General features: G+C 45.1%; 1 long non-coding RNA gene across 3 annotated transcripts in view; it reads right to left on the bottom strand.

Moving 5' to 3' along the window:
* Positions 1 to 20,750, bottom strand: part of LOC148344819 (uncharacterized) — an 81,700-nt gene that overhangs the window by 21,798 nt on the left and 39,152 nt on the right. The window contains exons 1-3 of one of the 3 annotated variants that reach the window (XR_015846308.1): positions 16,692 to 16,789; positions 13,120 to 13,220; positions 12,944 to 13,044 (exon numbers count right to left, since the gene is read on the bottom strand). The exons of the other annotated variants lie outside the window; for them this stretch is intronic. This is a non-coding gene — a long non-coding RNA (uncharacterized LOC148344819). Of the gene's footprint in view, positions 1 to 12,943; positions 13,045 to 13,119; positions 13,221 to 16,691; positions 16,790 to 20,750 lie in introns of those variants that run through there. 3 annotated transcript variants of the gene reach the window in all.

The raw sequence follows: 20,750 nt of genomic DNA, 5'->3' as shown, positions 1-20,750 counted from the left end.
TATCGTGATACCAAACCAGGATTGGGGATACTAGACCACACCAGCTGTCCACCAAAAGTGGTCACATCAAAATGTGATGTGGCACTTCAAAATAAAAGTAGCCTGAAATTCGCTTATTTCACGGTCATCACCACTGAGTTAAAAAAAAAATAGCTCGAGCTATCGTGATACCAGACCAGTTTTGTGGGACACGAGACTACCCCAGCTGTCCATAAAAAGTGGTCCCATCGAAATCTAATTTGTAATTTCAAACTAAAAGTTGCCTGAAATCTGCACATTTCACTGTCATCATGCCTGACTTTAAAATTTCATTAAAAAATATCCTCTAGCTATGGTAATACCAAACCAGGTTTGGAGGACACAAGACAACACAGCTTTCCACCAAAAGTAGTCCCATCAAAATGTAAGGAGGCATTTTAAAATAAAAGAGCTGGAGCTGTCGTAATACCAGACTAGTTTTGTTGGACACTAGACGACCCCAGCTGTTCATCAAAAATGGTCCCATCAAAATCTGATGTGTAATTTCACAATAAAAAAAAACCCACCTGAAATATGCACATTTCATTGTCATCAACACTGATTTTAAAATAATCATTTCAAAATACCCTCGAGCTATCGTGATATCAGACCCATTTTGGGGGACACTAGACAACCCCAGTTGTCCATCAAATGCGGTCCCACCAAAATGTGATACGGCATTTCAAAATAAAAGTAGCCTTAAATCAGCATACATCACTGTTATCAGGCCTGACTAAAATATCATGACAAAATATCCTCCAGCTATCATGATACCAGACAAGACATATTTCACTGTCATCACCATTGATTTAAAAAAATTAATTAAAAACTAGAGCTGCGAGCAGCTATAAAGGGCCCTCGCCACCCGGACAACGTTGGGGTACTGGCACGTTGGAAATGTGAAATATTTCCGAGAAATAACGTGAGGAATCTTCAAGAGGAATTTGCTTGTAGTTAAAGTTAGAGCAGCTTTTGTTTTCAAAGCCTCGTCAATGTTTGAAGTAAATTTGTTGGCAGGCACTACAGGTGCATCAAATCAAAGACTAATAGACTGAAAAACATTTTCTTTCCGAGAGCCATCACCATTCTGAACTCTCACACACATGCACACACACACGACCACCCTTACCTTGCTGAACAGCGACGTATTGTGTTGTATTTCTCCAATTTCATACTATTTTCCATCACAATATTTATTCTCTTATTTATCTAATTTATATATTTGATTAAATTATTGTTGTATTGCACTGGAGAGGGGAGCTCCCTAATCTTGTTGCACACTGTACAATGACAATAAAAGGATTTCGGATTCTGATAAATTTAGAATGGCCGACTTCCTGTTCAATTTAGCATACGGCTCCATGAGACTTTTTATTAGGTCTTGGCTTTGTACACACTTCATCAAATTTTCAGTTTGGTGAAACAGAGATATGGGGCTGTTTTTTTTTGTTGTTTTTTTTTTTCTAGGGGGCGATAGCGAGCCATTTTTAAACAACTGTACGACAAAATAATAAAATATTGTGAATATTGAATCAACTCCCGGTTGAGTGGACGCTGGCACGTTTGGCTGCCACTGCTCACCGGTAACTCTCAGAAATTTTTTGGATCCGCTTGTTGTACCTGCTTTAGCAGTTTACAATCCCTCCAGTTACAGTGATTTTATTTATTATTATCTGTATGTTGAGCGATCCCGATTCTCATGAATGCCACCCACCGATTGCATAGTCGCTGACGCGTCTACTGTGGCTAAAGTTTAGCTTACCTATCAAAGTTAGCACCTGTCTGCCATGTGGACCCGCAGGCCAGTCTGCTTCTCGCACTTCTGCCTGTTCCTGTCATGTCATCAACCTGTGTCAGGACAACTTCAATCCACTGCCGCTGAACTCCGCTGGATTTACCGACACATGCCCGAGGGAAACGCACCACCACCACTGCTCCTCCTCCCGAACATCGCTCGTCGACCCTTGAAGGATTGTATGGCAATTACCGGCATTTTAAACATTTATGGGACAGAATGTCAATTATTTAATTTAGCAGGTTTATATTTACTGAATATGCTATGATCGCAAAATTCCGGACGAACTCGCGAGGCTGCCCGGCTCACCGTGGCTTGTCATCGGGACCGGGAGGCGGCGCAGGCGACGCAGAGAGAGGAAGCAGAAGCGGGGCTGCAGGTCCGGTGTCTTGCAACGGCTGCGACGGCAGCCCCATAGGCAACCACTGCCGAGTCTGTACCTCACCAACGCCAGATCCGTGGTCCACAAAATCGACGACCTGGGATTACAAATCCTGGGAAACCGCTATGTGCGAGACAGCAGTGTGATCGTCATCACGGAATCCTGGCTGCACGCAGACGTCCCCGATGCTAGCATCCAGCTGGCCGGGCGCTCGCTACATCGCGCGGATCGGACAAGGGACACCGGTAAGAGAAGGGGCGGGGTGGCTCTGTGTTTACGTGCATGAGAACTGGTGCGGCGATAGCACGATCGTCGAGAAGCACTCTTCCCCCGACATCGAGTTCATGTCCGTTAAATGCCGGCCTTATTTTCTCCCGAGGGAGCTAACGGTCGTGATTGTCACAGCTGTTTACATCCCTCCCGACGCTAGCACTAGCACGGCGCTCTCGCTACTCGCGTGCGTCATCAATAAACATCAGCGGGCCCACCCTGATGGCGTTCACGTAGTAGCGGGAGACTTTAATAAGGCCAATTTAAAGACTGTACTCCCAGAGTTTCACCAGCATGTCAAGTGCCCAACGAGGGGAGACAACACTCTCGACCATGTGTACTCGAACATCAAGCACGCATACAGGGCCCTCCCACTCGCCCCCCTCGGCCAGTCAGACCACCTGTCCTTGCAGCTCGCACCTGCATACACCCCTCTCAGGCGCAGATTCAGGCCCACCACAAAGACTGTGAAAACCTGGCGTGACGGCGCCATGAGTGAATTACAGGACTGCTTTCAAGACACAAACTGGGGCCTCTTTGATCATCAGGACCTTGATGTCTACACACATTGTGTAGTGGACTACATCAAGTTCTGCATGGAAACTGTGTCCCTACACAGGACTATACGGACCTTCCCAAATGCGAAGCCCTGGATGTCCAGCAGGGTTCGCTCTCTCCTCAAGGCCCGTGACGCTGCCTTCAGGTCAGGCGACAAAGCCCAGTACAGGGTGGCTCGTGCTGACCTGAGCAAAGGCATCAAGCTAGCCAAGGCAACCTACAAGGGGAGGCTGGAGGCCCACCTTGCCAGTAACAGACCACGGGAGGTGTGGCAGGGTCTACGGAGCATCACCAACTTCCGTGGCAGCAGCACGACCTCTGCAGACCCGAGTGCATCGCTGGCAGAGGAGCTTAACTGCTTCTTTGCTCGCTTTGACTCGCCCCAACCGTCACACCCCCGCACTTCATGCTCCAACTCCCCCCCACTCACCGTAGAGGAACACGATGTGAGGCGCGCGCTCCTGGCTGTTAACCCCAGGAAAGCTACTGGACCCGACGGAATACCAGGCAAGGTCCTCAAAACATGTGCCCACCAACTGTCACATGTATTCTGCAGGATCTTCAACCGCTCCCTGGCTCAAGCAGTCATCCCCTCCTGCTTGAAAACTTCCACCATTATTCCTGTCCCCAAAAAGTCACCAGCCGTCCACCTGAATGACTACCGTCCTGTTGCTCTCACACCAGTCATCATGAAGTGCTTCGAGAGGCTGGTTCTCCAGCACATCAGGGACTGCCTTCCTCCCACTCTGGACCCCTACCAGTTTGCATACTGGGCTAACAGATCCACTGAGGACGCCATCAACACTGCTCTGCATGTTGTGCTGGGCCACCTGGAACAACAGCAGAGCTATGCAAGGATGCTCTTTGTGGACTACAGCTTGGCATTCAACACAATCATCCCAGACATCCTCGTCGCCAAACTTGACATTCTCGGCCTCCCTGCCCTCACACGCATCTGGATTAAGGACTTTCTGACCAACAGACCCCAGACTGTGTTGCTCGGCCCCTACACGTCCTCCACCTGCATGCTGAGCACCGGTTCCCCTCAAGGATGCGTGCTGAGCCCTCTCCTATACGCCCTCTACACCTACGACTGCAGCCCGGCCCACGGCAACAACACCATCGTCAAGTTTGCTGACGACGCGACAGTGGTCGGTCTGATCTCGGAAGGTGACGAGACAGCCTACAGAGAGGAGGTAAAGAGACTGACAGCTTGGTGCAAGGACAACAGACTGCACCTTAACACTGCAAAAACAAAGGAGATTGTCGTCGACTTCAGGAGGAACAAGACGGTGCCGCCCCCCCTCTGCATCGAAGGCGTGTGTGTGGAGAGGGTCCACACGTTCCAGTTCCTGGGAGTACAGATCTCCGACGACCTTTCTTGGACTCACAACACCACAGCAGTGGTAAAGAAGGTCCACCAGCGTCTGCACTTCCTGAGAGTCCTCAGGAAATTCAACCTGGACAGGAAGCTGCTGCTAGCCTTCTACCACTCGTCCATTGAGAGCCTGTTGACGTACTGTGTCTCCACCTGGTACAGCGGCTGCACTGAGGCGGACAGAGTGAGGCTCCAGACAGTCAAAACAGCGCAAAGGATTATTGGCTGCCCTCTCCCCTCACTGTCGGACATCTACACCGCCCGGTGCCTCAGAAGGGCTCTCAACATCGTCAAAGACAATACCCACCCAAACTCACACCTGTTCGACCTGTTGCCCTCTGGCAGGCGCTACAGATGCATCAAATCGAGGACCAATAGACTGAGAAACAGTTGCTTTCCGAGAGCCATCTCCATTCTGAACTCTCACACACACACGAGAACACCCTTACCTTGCAGAACAGCATCGTGATGTGTTTTTATATACCCTATTCTGTACTAAATTCCATTGCACTCTCTTATTTATTAATCTAATTTATATATTTGTCTGTCTTATTGTTGTATTGCACTGGAGAGGGGAGCCTTCTAATCTCGTTGCACACTTGAGTACAATGACAATAAAGGGATTTCTAATTCTAATTCTAATTCTACTACGCATAGGAATGACTGATTGTAGTCATGGTCTTTACTGATTTATGATATTATTTTCACATGCTAAAGTTATATTACTTAGTTTATAAATGTGTGAACATAGTATTTTCATGACCTACACTCACATTCACATCATACATATTCAGTCTGCACATTACAAACTGATGACAAGCCAGACAGCACTTCATGGACAAATATGACAAAGCACATTCTCCACATAGGACATAGAGATGCAAACATACCAAATTGGGCACTGGATTTAGTTTTAAAATCGCTGCATTGGCTCCCCGTGTGTTTCAGGATTGATTTTAAGGTTCTTCAATTAGTTTTTAAATGCTTTAACGGTCTTGGGCCATCCTCGCGGACCCTGAGGTCCTCTGGCACCGGCCTGTTAATTATTCCTCGGGTGAGGACTGGAACACATGGCGAGGCTGCATTCAGCCATTCTGGTCCTCGTCTATGGAATAGCCTGCCGGAGGACATCAGGTCCGCAGAGACTGTTGATATTTTTAAAAGGAGGCTCAAGACCAGACCTGGGCATTGCACGGCCCGCGGGCCACATCCGGCCCGCCGGGTGGCACTGACTGGCCCGTATGACAGACCTGGGCATTGTATGGCCCGGGCCACATACCTTTGGTTGACTCTGACCGCGAGTGTAAGGTTAATTGGAAATTTCAAAATAAACATACTTTTTAATTTCACCTCATTCATGGGCGAAAGCTGCACTGCTTTTATTCTGAAATTGTTTTTTTTTTTTATTCCCGCACAATGTGCGTCGCACATAATGACGTAATGCGTTTATCAAGACATGCGCGCGATTGAATCACAACAAGACAACGTTCGCCCTCAAAAATGTCCGCTCAGGCTACAAAAAGAAAGGTAGATGCCGAATGTAGAATTTTCAACAAAAATTGGACAGCGAAGTATTTATTTACTGAAGTTAGAGGTAAAGCTGTGTGTTTAGTTTGCGGGGAGCAGATCGCCGTGTTGAAGGACTACAATTTGAGTCGGCACTACCAGACGAAACATGCAGAGAAATATAAAAACGGCACCAGATAACAATGAACTGGGACACTTTTTCTCAAAATCACAGTTCAGTGACAGTCAATATGTTGTATCTTGCTTAATGTTTGGTGCAAAAAGACAATATTGTGATGTCTTTAAAATGCTCAGAACCTTTACACAACTATCCAACAGTATATGGAACTCAAAATGTGTTTTGAAGTGAATGTGACAGAATATGTTTACTAATATGAGTCACAAATAGTAAAAAATGTTAATATTTTGTCTACCATTGTGTTGAGAAATTTGAATGAATACATTTTTGTAAGGCAACCTCATTTTTTCAGTTTATTTGGTATTTAGTTTCATTGCTTAACTTTAATGCCAGCTTGTCAAAACAGTGCTATTTACTGCTTTTTAAAAAAGAAATACAATTAATATTATACAGAATTGAGTTCAGCCTTTTGGCCCGGCCCTCCACAATATTTTATGTTTCTTATGTGGCCCCATGGAAAAAATAATTGCCCACCCCTGCTCAAGACTCACCTTTTTTGTTTGGCTTTTAAATAATTTATCTTAGTCTTTTAATTCAGGATTGTCATTTTATATATTATCATTGTCTTTAATTTTTTTTAGCTTCTTTGTCTTTTAGTATCATCATTTTTCTTATATATTTTAGCTCCGTCGTTTTATATTATTGTCTTTTAATTTTTAGCTTCTTCTCTGTCTTTTAGTATCATAATTTTTCTTATATATTTTAGCTTCGTCTTTTTATATTATTGTCCTTTAATTTTTAGCTTCTTTTTTGTTTAGCATTATCATTTTCTTTTATATATTTTAGCTCCAGTGTTTCCTCAAGGGGGGCCTCCGCGCTGGGAGGTGTGGCTGGCCTTCTCACAGGGGGCTTCATCCCGGAGGCTCCTTAGGCCCGGCGGACCGGGGCCCTCTGCACTATGTGTAGGGTCTACCCCGGTCAGTCTGGGCTAGGGGTCTGTGTGTTGGCGCAGCTCCCTGTGGGCGTGAGCCGTCATCCCTCTCAGCGCGGATGACCTACCCTGGGTACATTTTCTCATATGGTTTCTCTGTGCCTTACCCTGTCTTTCTACTAAGATGGTTTATTAAGTTGTGTGAATGCGAGTGTTCTGTGTGTGTGCGAGTTCAGGCGTGTATGTGGATGTGTCTTGTGTTTATGTTGAGTGGGTGGAATGGGTTTTAGTTTTTCGTTGTAATTTGGATGTTTTTATTGTACAGCACTTTGAGCCGCATTTTATGTATGAAAAGTGCTCTTATAAATAAAATTTGATTGATTGATTGGAGGGTTCAAGGGGACGCCATTGCAAAAACACATTCTGAAAGACATAATTTGATTTTGGAGCACACATACATGCACACTGACAAGATTACAGGGGAATACCAGCAGGAGAGACGGAGAGACTGCCCGCCGGAGAAGGCCAGCCGTGGAATACCAGTCTTGGGGACCAGCTGGGAATCAACCATCCAGACAATGATTAATCTGGAGAGGACCTTCCCTTGGACGTAGACCCGTGCCGGGGGAAGAATGTGAGGCTGGGCTGAGATAACGCACGACTCTTTTCGACTGTGCTTGCCCGAGTACATTTTCTCATGAGATTAAGAAAAAGCCGCTCAGTACTATTTCCTGAACCTCCGCCCTATTTCCTACCTACCATTCATTTCAAAAGTCCTAGATAATGTAGTCGCCACTCAACTCCACTCTCATCTCACCTGCAATAACCCTTTCAGTCCGGTTTCCGTGCACTTCACAGCACTGAATCAACTCTACTCAAGGTCACCTCTGCTCTCCTCATTGCAGCTGACTCAGATTCATTCTCCATTGTCATCCTTCTTAACCTGACTGCGGCCTTTGACACCATCTCACACACCATCCTTCTCAAAAGACTTTCTTCCATCGGCATCACCCACACCGCCCTCAACTGGTTCCATTCATACTTCAAAGACCGCACTCAGTTCATCCAGCTTAAATATTTCTCATCAAAGTCCCTCCCAGTCACCTCAGGTTTGCCCCAAGGCTCGGTCCTGGCCCCCCTATTATTTATCATATACCTCCTTCCCCTTGGCAGAATTTTCCGAAAATTCAATATCGCTTTCCATTGCTTCGCGGATGACACCCAGCTCTAGTTCTCCTGCAAACCCAGCATATCACTCCCTCCCACCTCCGTCACCTCCTGTCTATCTGAAATCAATGACTGGTTTTCTAATAATTTCATGAGGCTTAACAGCGACAAAACAGAAGTTATTCTTTTCAGTACAAAATCAATACAATCCAAAGTTGGCAGTTTTCCCATTCCTGTTGGCCCCTCCATTGTTTTCCCATCCCCTCAGGTCAAGAGTCTGGGTGTCATCCTTGACAGCACTCTATCTTTCCATAAGCATAATAACACAACCCGGTCAGCCTACTTCCATCTGCACAATATCAGTCAACACCGCCCCTCCCTTTTTCCCTCATCCACTTCTATTCTGGTCCAAGTCGAGTCAAGTCAATTTTATGTGTATAGCCCTTAATCACAGACAGTCTCAAAGGGCTTTACATAACCACAATCAACATCCACTGATCTTAACCCCCAGGAGGGCAAGGAAAAACTCAAAACCCCATTGGGGGAAAAGTGAGAAAACTTGAGAAGGGACCACAGATGGGGGGGAAACCCCCTTCCAGGATGACCAGGCTGCTTTGGATGCCAAGTGGGCAACATTTGACACATACAATGATGCTATACAATGTTAGATGAGATAATGTGAGAGTCAATTAAATGAAGTGCTGCAGGAAGATGACTTTAGTGGAGTGGGTCCTCATCCAGGACCGTAATCGCCATGGCAGCATATCCGAGGTTGAGCCTTTGATCTTGAAATAGTCAGTTTGGGGTAAATTCAGAACAGCCACTTCCAAGTGAATCACCATCACCTAATTCCCAAGCTGTGGAATTGGGAACAGAAAAAAAAGAACAGAAATAGTAAACAGGCCAACAAGTAGTTCAACGAAGTGCTGAAATATAGGGAAATCAGAAGAGGTGCTGCATGAAGACGACTTCGGCAGAGAAGGTCCCTCCCCGGTTGGTCAGTGCCGTAATCTTCACAGCAGGTCACCATCACCTAATTCCCAAGCAGGGGAAGAGGGGGCAGAAAAGAGGAGAAGCGGCAGTAAACAGGCCAACAAATAATTAAATTAGATGCTAAAGTATATAAATAAATGTCGCGCTGCAGGAAGACGACATCACTGGAACAGGTGCATGCCCAGTTTGTCAATGCCTTAAACTTCCTAGTGGGTCACCGTCACCTAATCCCCCAGCCGGGGAAAAGGGGACAGAAAAGAGAAGATAAGAGAAAAAGCGGCAGTAAACAGGCCAACAAATAGTTCAACTAAATGCACAAGAGTATAAATGCGTCTTTAATAGTGTTTTGAACATTTCTACTGAGGTGGCGCCTCTAATACCTGAGGGTAGTACATTCCAAAGCATTGGTGCCCGAATAGAGAACGCTCTAGAACCTGTGGACTTCTTTTTGGCTCGCGGGATCACTAAAAGACCAGCATTTTGTGAGCGAAGGTTTCGGGACGGAACATATGGTACCACGAGGTCAACGAGATAGGAAGGTGCTAAGCCATGCAATATTTTATAGGCAAGTAGCAGAACTTTAAAATCACATCTCAAGTGGACCGGAAGCCAATTCAAATTGGCAAGTATCGGGGTAATATGATCAAACTTTCTCGTTCTAGTCAAGAGTCTAGCTGCTGCATTTTGAACTAACTTTTAATACTAGACATGGGGAGACCCGAGAGCAAAACGTTACAATAGTCGAGGCGAGACGTAACAAACGCATGGATTAAGATTTTTGCATCACAAGTTGATAGAATTGGGCGAATTTTAGCAATGTTACGCAGATGAACAAATGCAGTTCTAGTAATATTTTTAATGTGCATTTGAAACGACATAGTTGTGTCAAATATAAGACCGAGATTTTTTGTTGAATCCTTTTGGGCAATTTATCGATACTCATAGTGGTGTCTTTGAAAAAGGTACAGATGACGCGCTGGTCCAATGATCAGCATCTCGGTTTTATCTGAGTTAAGACGCAAAAAATTGAAAGACATTCATAGTTTAATTTCGGCAAGGCATGCCTCTAATTTATAGCAATCACACGGATTCGTTATATCCAACGGCATGTATAATTGCGTATCATCAGCATAACAATGAAAACTAATGTGATATTTCCGTATAATATCACCAAGCGGTAGCATCTAGTACCAATCCCTGCGGAACTCCGCGTGTGATCTTACAAAGATCAGAAGACGCATTGCCATGAATTACGCGGTGCGTCGTCTCCGACAGATACGAATTAATCCAAGAAAGCGCTGAACCTGAAATGCCAACACAAGTTTCAAGGCGTTTTAATAATATGTTATGATCAAGTGTCAAAAGCGGCGCCAAGATCGAGTAAGAGTAATACAGTGAACCCTCGGTTATCGCGGTTAATGGGGACCTCGTAGCGGTCGCTGCTCGGGCCCTAATAATAATTTCTACAAAAACAATAGGGACCTCGCCGCCGTCGCAGCTCGGGCCCTAATAACAATTTCTAGAAAAACAATAGGGACATCGCAGCGGCCACTGCTCGGGCCCTAATAATAATAATAAAAATAATAATGATTTCCACAAAAACAATGGGGACCTCGTAGCGGTCGCTGCTCGGGCCCTAATAATAATTTCTACAAAAACAATAGGGACCTTGCCGCGGTCGCTGCTCGGGCCCCAATAATAATTTCTACACAAAGTCCATTGTGGTGACCCGCCCCTTTTAAGTAAATTCAAAATGGCCGACTTCCTGTAAAACCTAGCTCATTGCTCCAAGAGACTTTTTTGTAGGTCTTGGTCTTATACATACAGTGAACCCTCGCTACTTCGCGGTTCACCTTTCGCGGGTTCAGTGCTTCGCGGGTATAAAAAATATTCGGGGGCATTGTAGTTTCGCCGAGCGGCACAACGGGCGCTGGAGCGGTTAGACGGCCGGCGTGCGCCGAAGAAGAGCGTGGGCGAAGAGGAGAGTGGACGAAGAAGAGCACGTTCCCCCGGACACGATCGGTGGCGACGTTTCACGCGGTTCGGACCGTACCAGGGCTCCGGCCGGCGTGCGTGGCAGTTAAGCCGTAGAGGAGCACCGTCCCCGGGCACGGGCGGTGCCAAGCGGCCCCTAAGTTTAACCGAATGGAAGCTCTGGAGGAGGAGGGCATGCTCGCGTCACAGTAAGCCGAAGAGGAGCACCTTCCCCGGGCACGGGCGGTTCCAAGCGGCCCCTAAGTTTAACCAAATGGAAGCTCCGGAGGAGGAGGGCATGCTCGCGTCACAGTAAGCCGAAGAGGAGCACCTTCGCCGGGCACGGGCGGTTCCAAGCGGCCCCTAAGTTTAACCGAATGGAAGCTCCGGAGGAGGCGGGCATGCTCGCGTCACAGTAAGCCGAAGAGGAGCACCTTCCCCGGGCACGGGCGGTGCCAAGCGGCCCCTAAGTTTAACCGAATGGAAGCTCCGGGGGAGGAGGGCGGGCGTGTGTCACAGTTAAGCCGAATTGGAACACCTCTTCCGCCCGGGCACGAACGGAGCGCGAAGCTGTCAGTTATGAATGAATAAATGAATAAATAAATAAATAAATAAAGAATGCCACCTTTCATTTCACAGGGAACACCGGACGGCGTACCAGCAGGTAAAAGTCGGAGTAATTTAATAAATACAAAAAGAATGGCTGGGGAATAAAAAAATAATACGTTTTAATAATAATTTGTTTTTTTTGTTATAACATGAATTTCACTCTCTCTCTCTCTCTCTCTCTCCCCGTATATATATATATATATATATATATATATATATATATATATATTTTCTTTTAAGCATTTTTGAAGGTGCGCCGCTAATTCGCGGATTTTCAGTTTCCGCGGGTGGTCTCGGTCCCCATTAACCGCGATAACCGAGGGTTCACTGTACTCCATAAAATTTACAAAAAGCGAGGTGAAACACTCAACCAGGGCTGCTTTTTTGAACATTTCTCGAGGGCCATGGCGAGCCATTTCAAAAAAGCTGCACAACTAACGTATAAAATATTGATAAATTTGCTCTGCCTGATGTGTGTGTCAAGTTTCACGAGTTGTCGTTCATATTTAGAACCTCATAATCAGCGTTGTTTTATTGCCAAAAAGTGCAATGCCACTCCCACAACTTTTCACGAAAAAGGATGAATTTCGTATTGTGACATCCTCATGGCCGAAACAGTCCTCCGAGCATATATGAGGGCGACCTTGTTGAGTTGCATGGAGAAAAACATCCAAGAAAATAACTTGTATTAGCTTTTACCAGTTGGTGGCGCTACTACTACGATGAAAAATAAGTTGGTAGATGTCTTCAGGGCTGAAGTATCCTCAAATGTGTACAACTTCGAGAAGATAGGATCATCTGAGTCATGTTGCCGGAGCTTTTGTTGCCACAAAGTACAATCGGACTTTTCAGCACCGTAATTGCCACGCCTTTTGCCAAAACGTCACAAAACTTGGCAGAGAGTAAGATCATTGTCTTGAGTCTTTTCTGACTAATTTTCAGTCGGATTCGTCAAAAGGGCACCGTGCAGTACGTGAAAATTAAAATAAAAACAAATTTTTGATTCCACTTGGCGGCGCTGTGTGTATAACAAAATAATAACATTAAGATGTCTTCAGGTCGGGACATTTTATTTACAGGTGAATGTTTGGATTTTTAGGAGCATGTGCAGGGGAGTTATTAAGCATTCATTTATTTGTATTAGGTTCATTTTGTCTTCTTATTATTGATATTTGACAGATTCATTAAAAGCAGACAATTATGTTTTCGGTAAAATTTTTTACCTGACATGTTTCGGCGAGTCTTTCGCCTTCTTCAGAGTGTCGCATGATGGTGTCTTGAGACCCGTCTTTATCAGCTGATGTTCCATGAGGGTGTGACTTACCTGTCAAAAAAATGAAAAATCAGAGCAGTAAAAGAACAAGCACAACATGAACATTACAAATCAGCAATCACTGACCACTGCAAAAGGGAAAACCACATCATGGACCGGGAGAAGGGCAGGGTCATCGGCACCGAAGAGAACAAACAACAGCGCTGGATCAGAGAGGCCATTGAGATCTGCAAGCGAGGCATAAAAACCATGAACAGAGACAAGGGAGCCTTCATCCTCTCTACCACCTGGACCAGCATCTTGGCGGAGTTAACGGACAGCGGGGGGCGTGACTTGCCTTCATTCTTGTGACAGGTAACTCACGCCCTCATGGAACATCAGCTGATAAAGACGGGCCACAAGACACCATCATGTGACACTCTGAAGAAGGCGAAAGACTTTCGTATTGTGACATCCTCAAGGCCTAAACACTCATCCGAGCAAATATAAGGTAGATTTTGTTAACCTGCCCGGAGAAAAACATCAACGAAAATAATTTGTATTTGTTTTAACCAGTTGGTGGCGCTACCACTGCGATCAAAAATAAGTTGGCAGCCGTCTTCAGGGCCTGAATATCCTCAAATGTGAAAAATTTCGAGAAGATGGATCATCTGAATCATTTTGCAGGAACTTTTGTTGCCACGGAGAATAATCAGACTCTGCGGCACCGTAATAGCCACGCCCTTCGAAGGAAAGTCACAAAAATAGGGATAGAGTAAGATCAATGTCTTGAGTCTTTTCTAGCCAATTTTCAATCGGATTCGTTAAAAGGGCACCGTGCAGTACGTCAAAATGTAAAAAATGATATTGATTGGCGCAAGGTGTATAACTGAATATAAACATATAGATGTCTTCAGGTACAGACTCTTTATGTACATGTGAAGTTTTGGATTTTTAGCAGCATGTGCAAGAGAGTTATTAAGCATTTTGTCCATTGCGGCGAAGGAAATCTTAAGTGAAAACTTCGAAGCCCCGCCCCCGTCATATAGTATTTCGGAAACAAAAAACTTTAGTCCCAGTGTTTGTCCCAGGTCTTAAGATGCTACAGACAGAATTTTAAGGCAATCAGATGAAGCCTTTAGGATCAGGGTGCAAAAGAATGACCCCTGTAAACATGCAAAAAAGGGCAAAAGTCGGACTTTCAAAAATTCATAACTCACTTCCTGTTCATATTAGACGTTAAAATATCAAATTTTTCGCCATGCCCGATGAGACTGCCAAGTTTGGTGAATTTTTGTGCATGTTTCGGGGGAAAAAAATGCAATCGAACAATCGGAAAAATAATAATAATAATAATTTCTACAAAAACAATAGGGACTTCGCAGCGGTCGCTGCTCAGGCCCTAATAATAATAATAATAATAATAATAATAATAAAAGTAATAATATTTTCTACAAAAACAGTAGGGACCTCGCAGCCGTCGCAGCTTGGGCCCTAATAACAATTTCTAGAAAAACAATAGGGACCTCGCAGCGGTCACTGCTCGGGCCCTAATAATAATAATAATAAAAATAATAATAATTTCCACAAAAACAATGGGGACCTCGTAGCGGTCGCTGCTCGGGCCCTAATAATAATTTCTACATAAACAATAGGGACCTCGCCGCGGTCGCTGCTCGGGCCCCAAGAATAAATTCTACACAAAGTCCATTGTGGTGACCCGCCCCTTTTAAGTAAATTCAAAATGGCCGACTTCCTGTAAAACCTAGCTCATTGCTCCAAGAGACTTTTTTGTAGGTCTTGGTCTTATACATACAGTGAACCCTCGCTACTTCGCGGTTCACCTTTCGCGGGTTCAGTGCTTCGCGGGTATAAAAAATATTCGGGGGCATTGTAGTTTCGCCGAGCGGCACGACGGGCGCTGGAGCGGTTAGACGGCCGGCGTGCGCCGAAGAAGAGCGTGGGCGAAGAGGAGAGTGGACGAAGAAGAGCACGTTCCCCCGGACACGATCGGTGGCGACGTTTCGCGCGGTTCGGACCGTACCAGAGCTCCGGCCGGCGTGCGTGGCAGTTAAGCCGTAGAGGAGCACCTTCCCCGGGCACGGGCGGTGCCAAGCGGCCCCTAAGTTTAACCGAATGGAAGCTCCGGAGGAGGAGGGCATGCTCGCGTCACAGTAAGCCAAAGAGGAGCACCTTCCCCGGGCACGGGCGGTTCCAAGCGGCCCCTAAGTTTAACCGAATGGAAGCTCCGGAGGAGGCGGGCATGCTCGCGTCACAGTAAGCCGAAGAGGAGCACCTTCCCCGGGCACGGGCGGTGCCAAGCGGCCCCTAAGTTTAACCGAATGGAAGCTCCGGGGCAGGAGGGCGGGCGTGTGTCACAGTAAAGCCGAATTGGAACACCTCTTCCGCCCGGGCACGAACGGAGCGCGAAGCTGTCAGTTATGAATGAATAAATGAATAAATAAATAAATAAATAAAGAATGCCACCTTTCATTTCACAGGGCACACCGGACGGCGTACCAGCAGGTAAAAGTCGGAGTAATTAAATAAATACAAAAAGAATGGCTGGGGAATAAAAAAATAATACGTTTTAATAATAATTTGTTTTTTTTGTTATAACATGAATTTCACTCTCTCTCTCTGTCTATATATACATATATATACATATATATATATATATATATATATATATATATATATATATATATTTATTATATATATTGTATTTTTTTTTAAGCATTTTTGAAGGTGCGCCGCTACTTCGCGGATTTTCAGTTTTCGCGGGTGGTTTCTGTCCCCATTAACCGCGATAACCGAGGGTTCACTGTACTCCATAAAATTTACAAAAAGCAAGGTGAAACACTCAACCAGGGCTGCTTTTTTTAACATTTCTCGAGGGCCATGGCGAGCCATTTCAAAAAAGCTGCACAACTAACGTATAAAATATTGATAAATTTGCTCTGCCTGATGTGTGTGTAAAGTATCACGAGTTGTCGTTCATATTTAGAACCTCATAATCAGCGTTGTTTTATTGCCGAACAGTGCAATGCCACTCCCACAACTTTTCACGAAAAAGGATGAATTTCGTATTGTGACATCCTCATGGCCGAAACAGTCCTCCGAGCATATATGAGGGCGACCTTGTTGAGTTGCACGGAGAAAAACATCCAAGAAAATAACTTGTATTAGCTTTTACCAGTTGGTGGCGCTACTACTACGATGAAAAATAAGTTGGTAGATGTCTTCAGGGCTGAAGTATCCTCAAATGTGTACAACTTCGAGAAGATAGGATCATCTGAGTCATGTTGCCGGAGCTTTTGTTGCCACAGAGTACAATCTGACTTTTCAGCACCGTAATAGCCACGCCTTTTGCCAAAACGTCACAAAATTCGGCAGAGAGTAAGATCATTGTCTTGAGTCTTTTCTGACTAATTTTCAGTCGGATTCGTCAAAAGGGCACCGTGCAGTATGTGAAAATTAAAATAAAAACACATTTTTGATTCCACTTGGCGGCGCTGTGTGTATAACAAAATAATAACATTAAGATGTCTTCAGGTCGGGACGTTTTATTTACAGGTGAAGGTTTGGATTTTTAGGAGCATGTGCAGGGGAGTTATTAAGCATTCATTTATTTGTATTAGGTTCATTTTGTCTTCTTATTATTGATATTTGACTGATTCATTAAAAGCAGACAATTATGTTTTAGGTTAATTTTTTACCTGACATGTTTCGGCGAGTCTTTCGCCTTCTTCAGAGTGTCGCATGATGGTGTCTTGAGACCCGTCTTTATCAGCTGATGTTCCATGAGGGTGTGACTTACCTGTCAAAAAAATAAAAAATCAGAGCAGTAAAAGAACAAGCACAACATGAACATTACAAATCAGCAATCACTGACCACTGCAAAAGGGAAAACCACATCATGGACCGGGAGAAGGGCAGGGTCATCCGCACCGAAGAGAACAAACAACAGCGCTGGATCAGAGAGGCCATTGAGATCTGCAAGCGAGGCATAAAAACCATGAACAGAGACAAGGGAGCCTTCATCCTCTCTACCACCTGGAGCAGCATCTTGGCAGAGTGAACGGACAGCGGGGGGCGTGACTTGCCTTCATTCTTGTGACAGGTAAGTCACGCCCTCATGGAACATCAGCTGATAAAGACGGGTCACAAGACACCATCATGTGACACTCTGAAGAAGGCGAAAGACTTTCGTATTGTGACATCCTCAAGGCCTAAACACTCATCCGAGCAAATATAAGGTAGATTTTGTTAACCTGCCCGGAGAAAAACATAAACGAAAATAATTTGTATTTGTTTTAACCAGTTGGTGGCGCTACCACTGCGATCAAAAATAAGTTGGCAGCCGTCTTCAGGGCCTGAATATCCTCAAATGTGAAAAATTTCGAGAAGATGGATCATCTGAATCATTTTGCAGGAACTTTTGTTGCCACGGAGATTAATCAGACTCTGCGGCACCGTAATAGCCACGCCCTTCGAAGGAAAGTCACAAAAATAGGGATAGAGTAAGATCAATGTCTTGAGTCTTTTCTAGCCAATTTTCAATCGGATTCGTTAAAAGGGCACCGTGCAGTACGTCAAAATGTAAAAAATGATATTGATTGGCGCAAGGTGTATAACTGAATATAAACATATAGATGTCTTCAGGTACCGACTCTTTATGTACATGTGAAGTTTTGGATTTTTAGCTGCATGTGCAGGAGAGTTATTAAGCATTTTGTCCATTGCGGCGAAGGAAATCTTAAGTGAAAACTTCGAAGCCCCGCCCCCGTTCATATAGTATTTCGGAAACAAAAAATTTTAGCCCCAGTGTTTGTCCCAGGTCTTAAGATGCTACAGACAGAATTTTAAGGCAATCAGATGAAGCCTTTAGGATCAGGGTGCAAAAGAATGACCCCTGTAAACATGCAAAAAAGGGCAAAAGTCGGACTTTCAAAAATTCATAACTCACTTCCTGTTCATATTAGACGTTAAAATATCAAATTTTTCGCCATGCCCGATGAGACTGCCAAGTTTGGTGAATTTTTGTGCATGTTTCGGGGGTCAAAAATGCGATCGAACAATCGGAAAAATAATAATAAGAATAATTTCTACAAAAACAATAGGGACTTCGCAGCGGTCGCTGCTCAGGCCCTAATAATAATAATAATAATAAAAGTAATAATATTTTCTACAAAAACTATAGGGACCTCGCAGCCGTCGCAGCTCGGGCCCTAATAACAATTTCTAGAAAAACAATAGGGACCTCGCAGCGGTCACTGCTCGGGCCCTAATAATAATAATAATAATAATTTCCACAAAAACAATGGGGACCTCGTAGCGGTCGCTGCTCGGGCCCTAATAATAATTTCTACAAAAACAATAGGGACCTCTCCGCGGTCGCTGCTCGGGCCCCAATAATAATTTCTACACAAAGTCCATTGTGGTGACCCGCCCCCTTTTAAGTAAATTCAAAATGGCCGACTTCCTGTAAAACCTAGCTCATTGCTCCAAGAGACTTTTTTGTAGGTCTTGGTCTTATACATACAGTGAACCCTCGCTACTTGGCGGTTCACCTTTCGCGGGTTCAGTGTTTCGCGGGTCTAAAAAATATTCGGGGGCATTGTAGTTTCGCCGAGCGGCACGACGGGGTGCTGGAGCGGTTAGACGGCCGGCGTGCGCCGAAGAAGAGCGTGGGCGAAGAGGAGAGTGGACGAAGAAGAGCACGTTCCCCCGGACACGATGGGTGGCGACGTTTCGCGCGGTTCGGACAGTACCAGAGCTCCGGCCGGCGTGCGTGGCAGTTAAGCCGTAGAGGAGCACCTTCCCCGGGCACGGGCGGTGCCAAGCGGCCCCTAAGTTTAACCGAATGGAAGCTCCGGAGGAGGAGGGCATGCTCGCGTCACAGTAAGCCGAAGAGGAGCACCTTCCCCGGGCACGGGCGGTTCCAAGCGGCCCCTAAGTTTAACCGAATGGAAGCTCCGGAGGAGGAGGGCATGCTCGCGTCACAGTAAGCCGAAGAGGAGCACCTTCCCCGGGCACGGGCGGTTCCAAGCGGCCCCTAAGTTTAACCGAATGGAAGCTCCGGAGGAGGAGGGCATGCTCGCGTCCCAGTAAGCCGAAGAGGAGCACCTTCCCCGGGCACGGGCGGTGCCAAGCGGCCCCTAAGTTTAACCGAATGGAAGCTCCGGGGGAGGAGGGCGGTTGTGTGTCACAGTTAAGCCGAATTGGAGCACCTCTTCCGCCCGGGCACGAGCGGAGCGCGAAGCTGTCAGTTATGAATGTATAAAAGAATAAATAAATAAATAAATAAAGAATGCCACCTTTCATTTCACAGGGCACACCGGACGGCGTACCAGCAGGTAAAAGTCGGAGTAATTAAATAAATACAAAAAGAATGGCTGGGGAATAAAAAAATAATACGTTTTAATAATAATTTGTTTTTTTTGTTATAACATGAATTTCACTCTCTCTCTCCCCGTATATATATATATATATATATATATATATATATATATTTATTATATATATTTTATATTTTTTTAAGCATTTTTGAAGGTGCGCCGCTACTTCGCGGATTTTCAGTTTTCGCGGGTGGTCTCTGTCCCCATTAACCGCGATAACCGAGGATTCACTGTACTCCATAAAATTTACAAAAAGCGAGGTGAAACACTCAACCAGGGCTGCTTTTTTTAACATTTCTCGAGGGCCATGGCGAGCCATTTCAAAAAAGCTGCACAACTAACGTATAAAATATTGATAAATTTGCTCGGCCTGATGTGTGTGTAAAGTTTCACGAGTTGTCGTTCATATTTAGAACCTCATAATCAGCGTTGTTTTATTGCCGAACAGTGCAATGCCACTCCCACAACTTTACAAGAAAAAGGACGAATTTCGTATTGTGACATCCTCATGGCCGAAACAGTCATCCGAGCATATATGAGGGCGACCTTGTTGAGTTGCACGGAGAAAAACATCCAAGAAAATAACTTGTATTAGCTTTTACCAGTTGGTGGCGCTACTACTACGATGAAAAATAAGTTGGTAGATGTCTTCAGGGCTGAAGTATCCTCAAATGTGTACAACTTCGAGAAGATAGGATCATCTGAGTCATGTTGCCGGAGCTTTTATTGCCACAGAGTACAATCTGACTTTTCAGCACCGTAATAGCCACGCCTTTTGCCAAAACGTCACAAAATTCGTCAGAGAGTAAGATCATTGTCTTGAGTCTTTTCTGACTAATTTACAGTCGGATTCGTTAAAAGGGCACCGTGCAGTACGTCAAAATGTAAAAAATGATATTGATTGGCGCAAGGTGTATAACTGAATATAAACATATAGATGTTTTCAGGTACCGACTCTTTATGTACATGTGAAGTTTTGGATTTTTAGCAGCATGTGCAAGAGAGTTATTAAGCATTTTGTCCATTGCGGCGAAGGAAATCTTAAGTGAAAACTTTGAAGCCCCGCCCCCGTCATATAGTATTTCGGAAACAAAAGATTTTAGCCCCAATTTTAGCCCCAGTGTTTGTCCCAGGTCTTAAGATGCTACAGACAGAATTTTAAGGCAATCAGATGAAGCCTTTAGGATCAGGGTGTGCAGCGGTCACTGCTCGGGCCCTAATAATAATAATAATAATTTCCACAAAAACAATGGGGACCTCGTAGCGGTCGCTGCTCGGGCCCTAATAATAATTTCTACAAAAACAATAGGGACATCGCCGCGGTCGCTGCTCGGGCCCCAATAATAATTTCTACACAAAGTCCATTGTGGTGACCCG

This window comes from Idiotropiscis lumnitzeri, chromosome 1 (assembly GCF_059441095.1).
Source record: "Idiotropiscis lumnitzeri isolate Australia: NSW breed Sydney's pygmy pipehorse chromosome 1, RoL_Ilum_1.0, whole genome shotgun sequence".
Classification (NCBI taxonomy): Eukaryota; Metazoa; Chordata; class Actinopteri; order Syngnathiformes; family Syngnathidae; genus Idiotropiscis; species Idiotropiscis lumnitzeri.
Note: the sequence above shows the minus strand (reverse complement) of the source record. Positions and strands in the feature narration are given on the sequence as shown.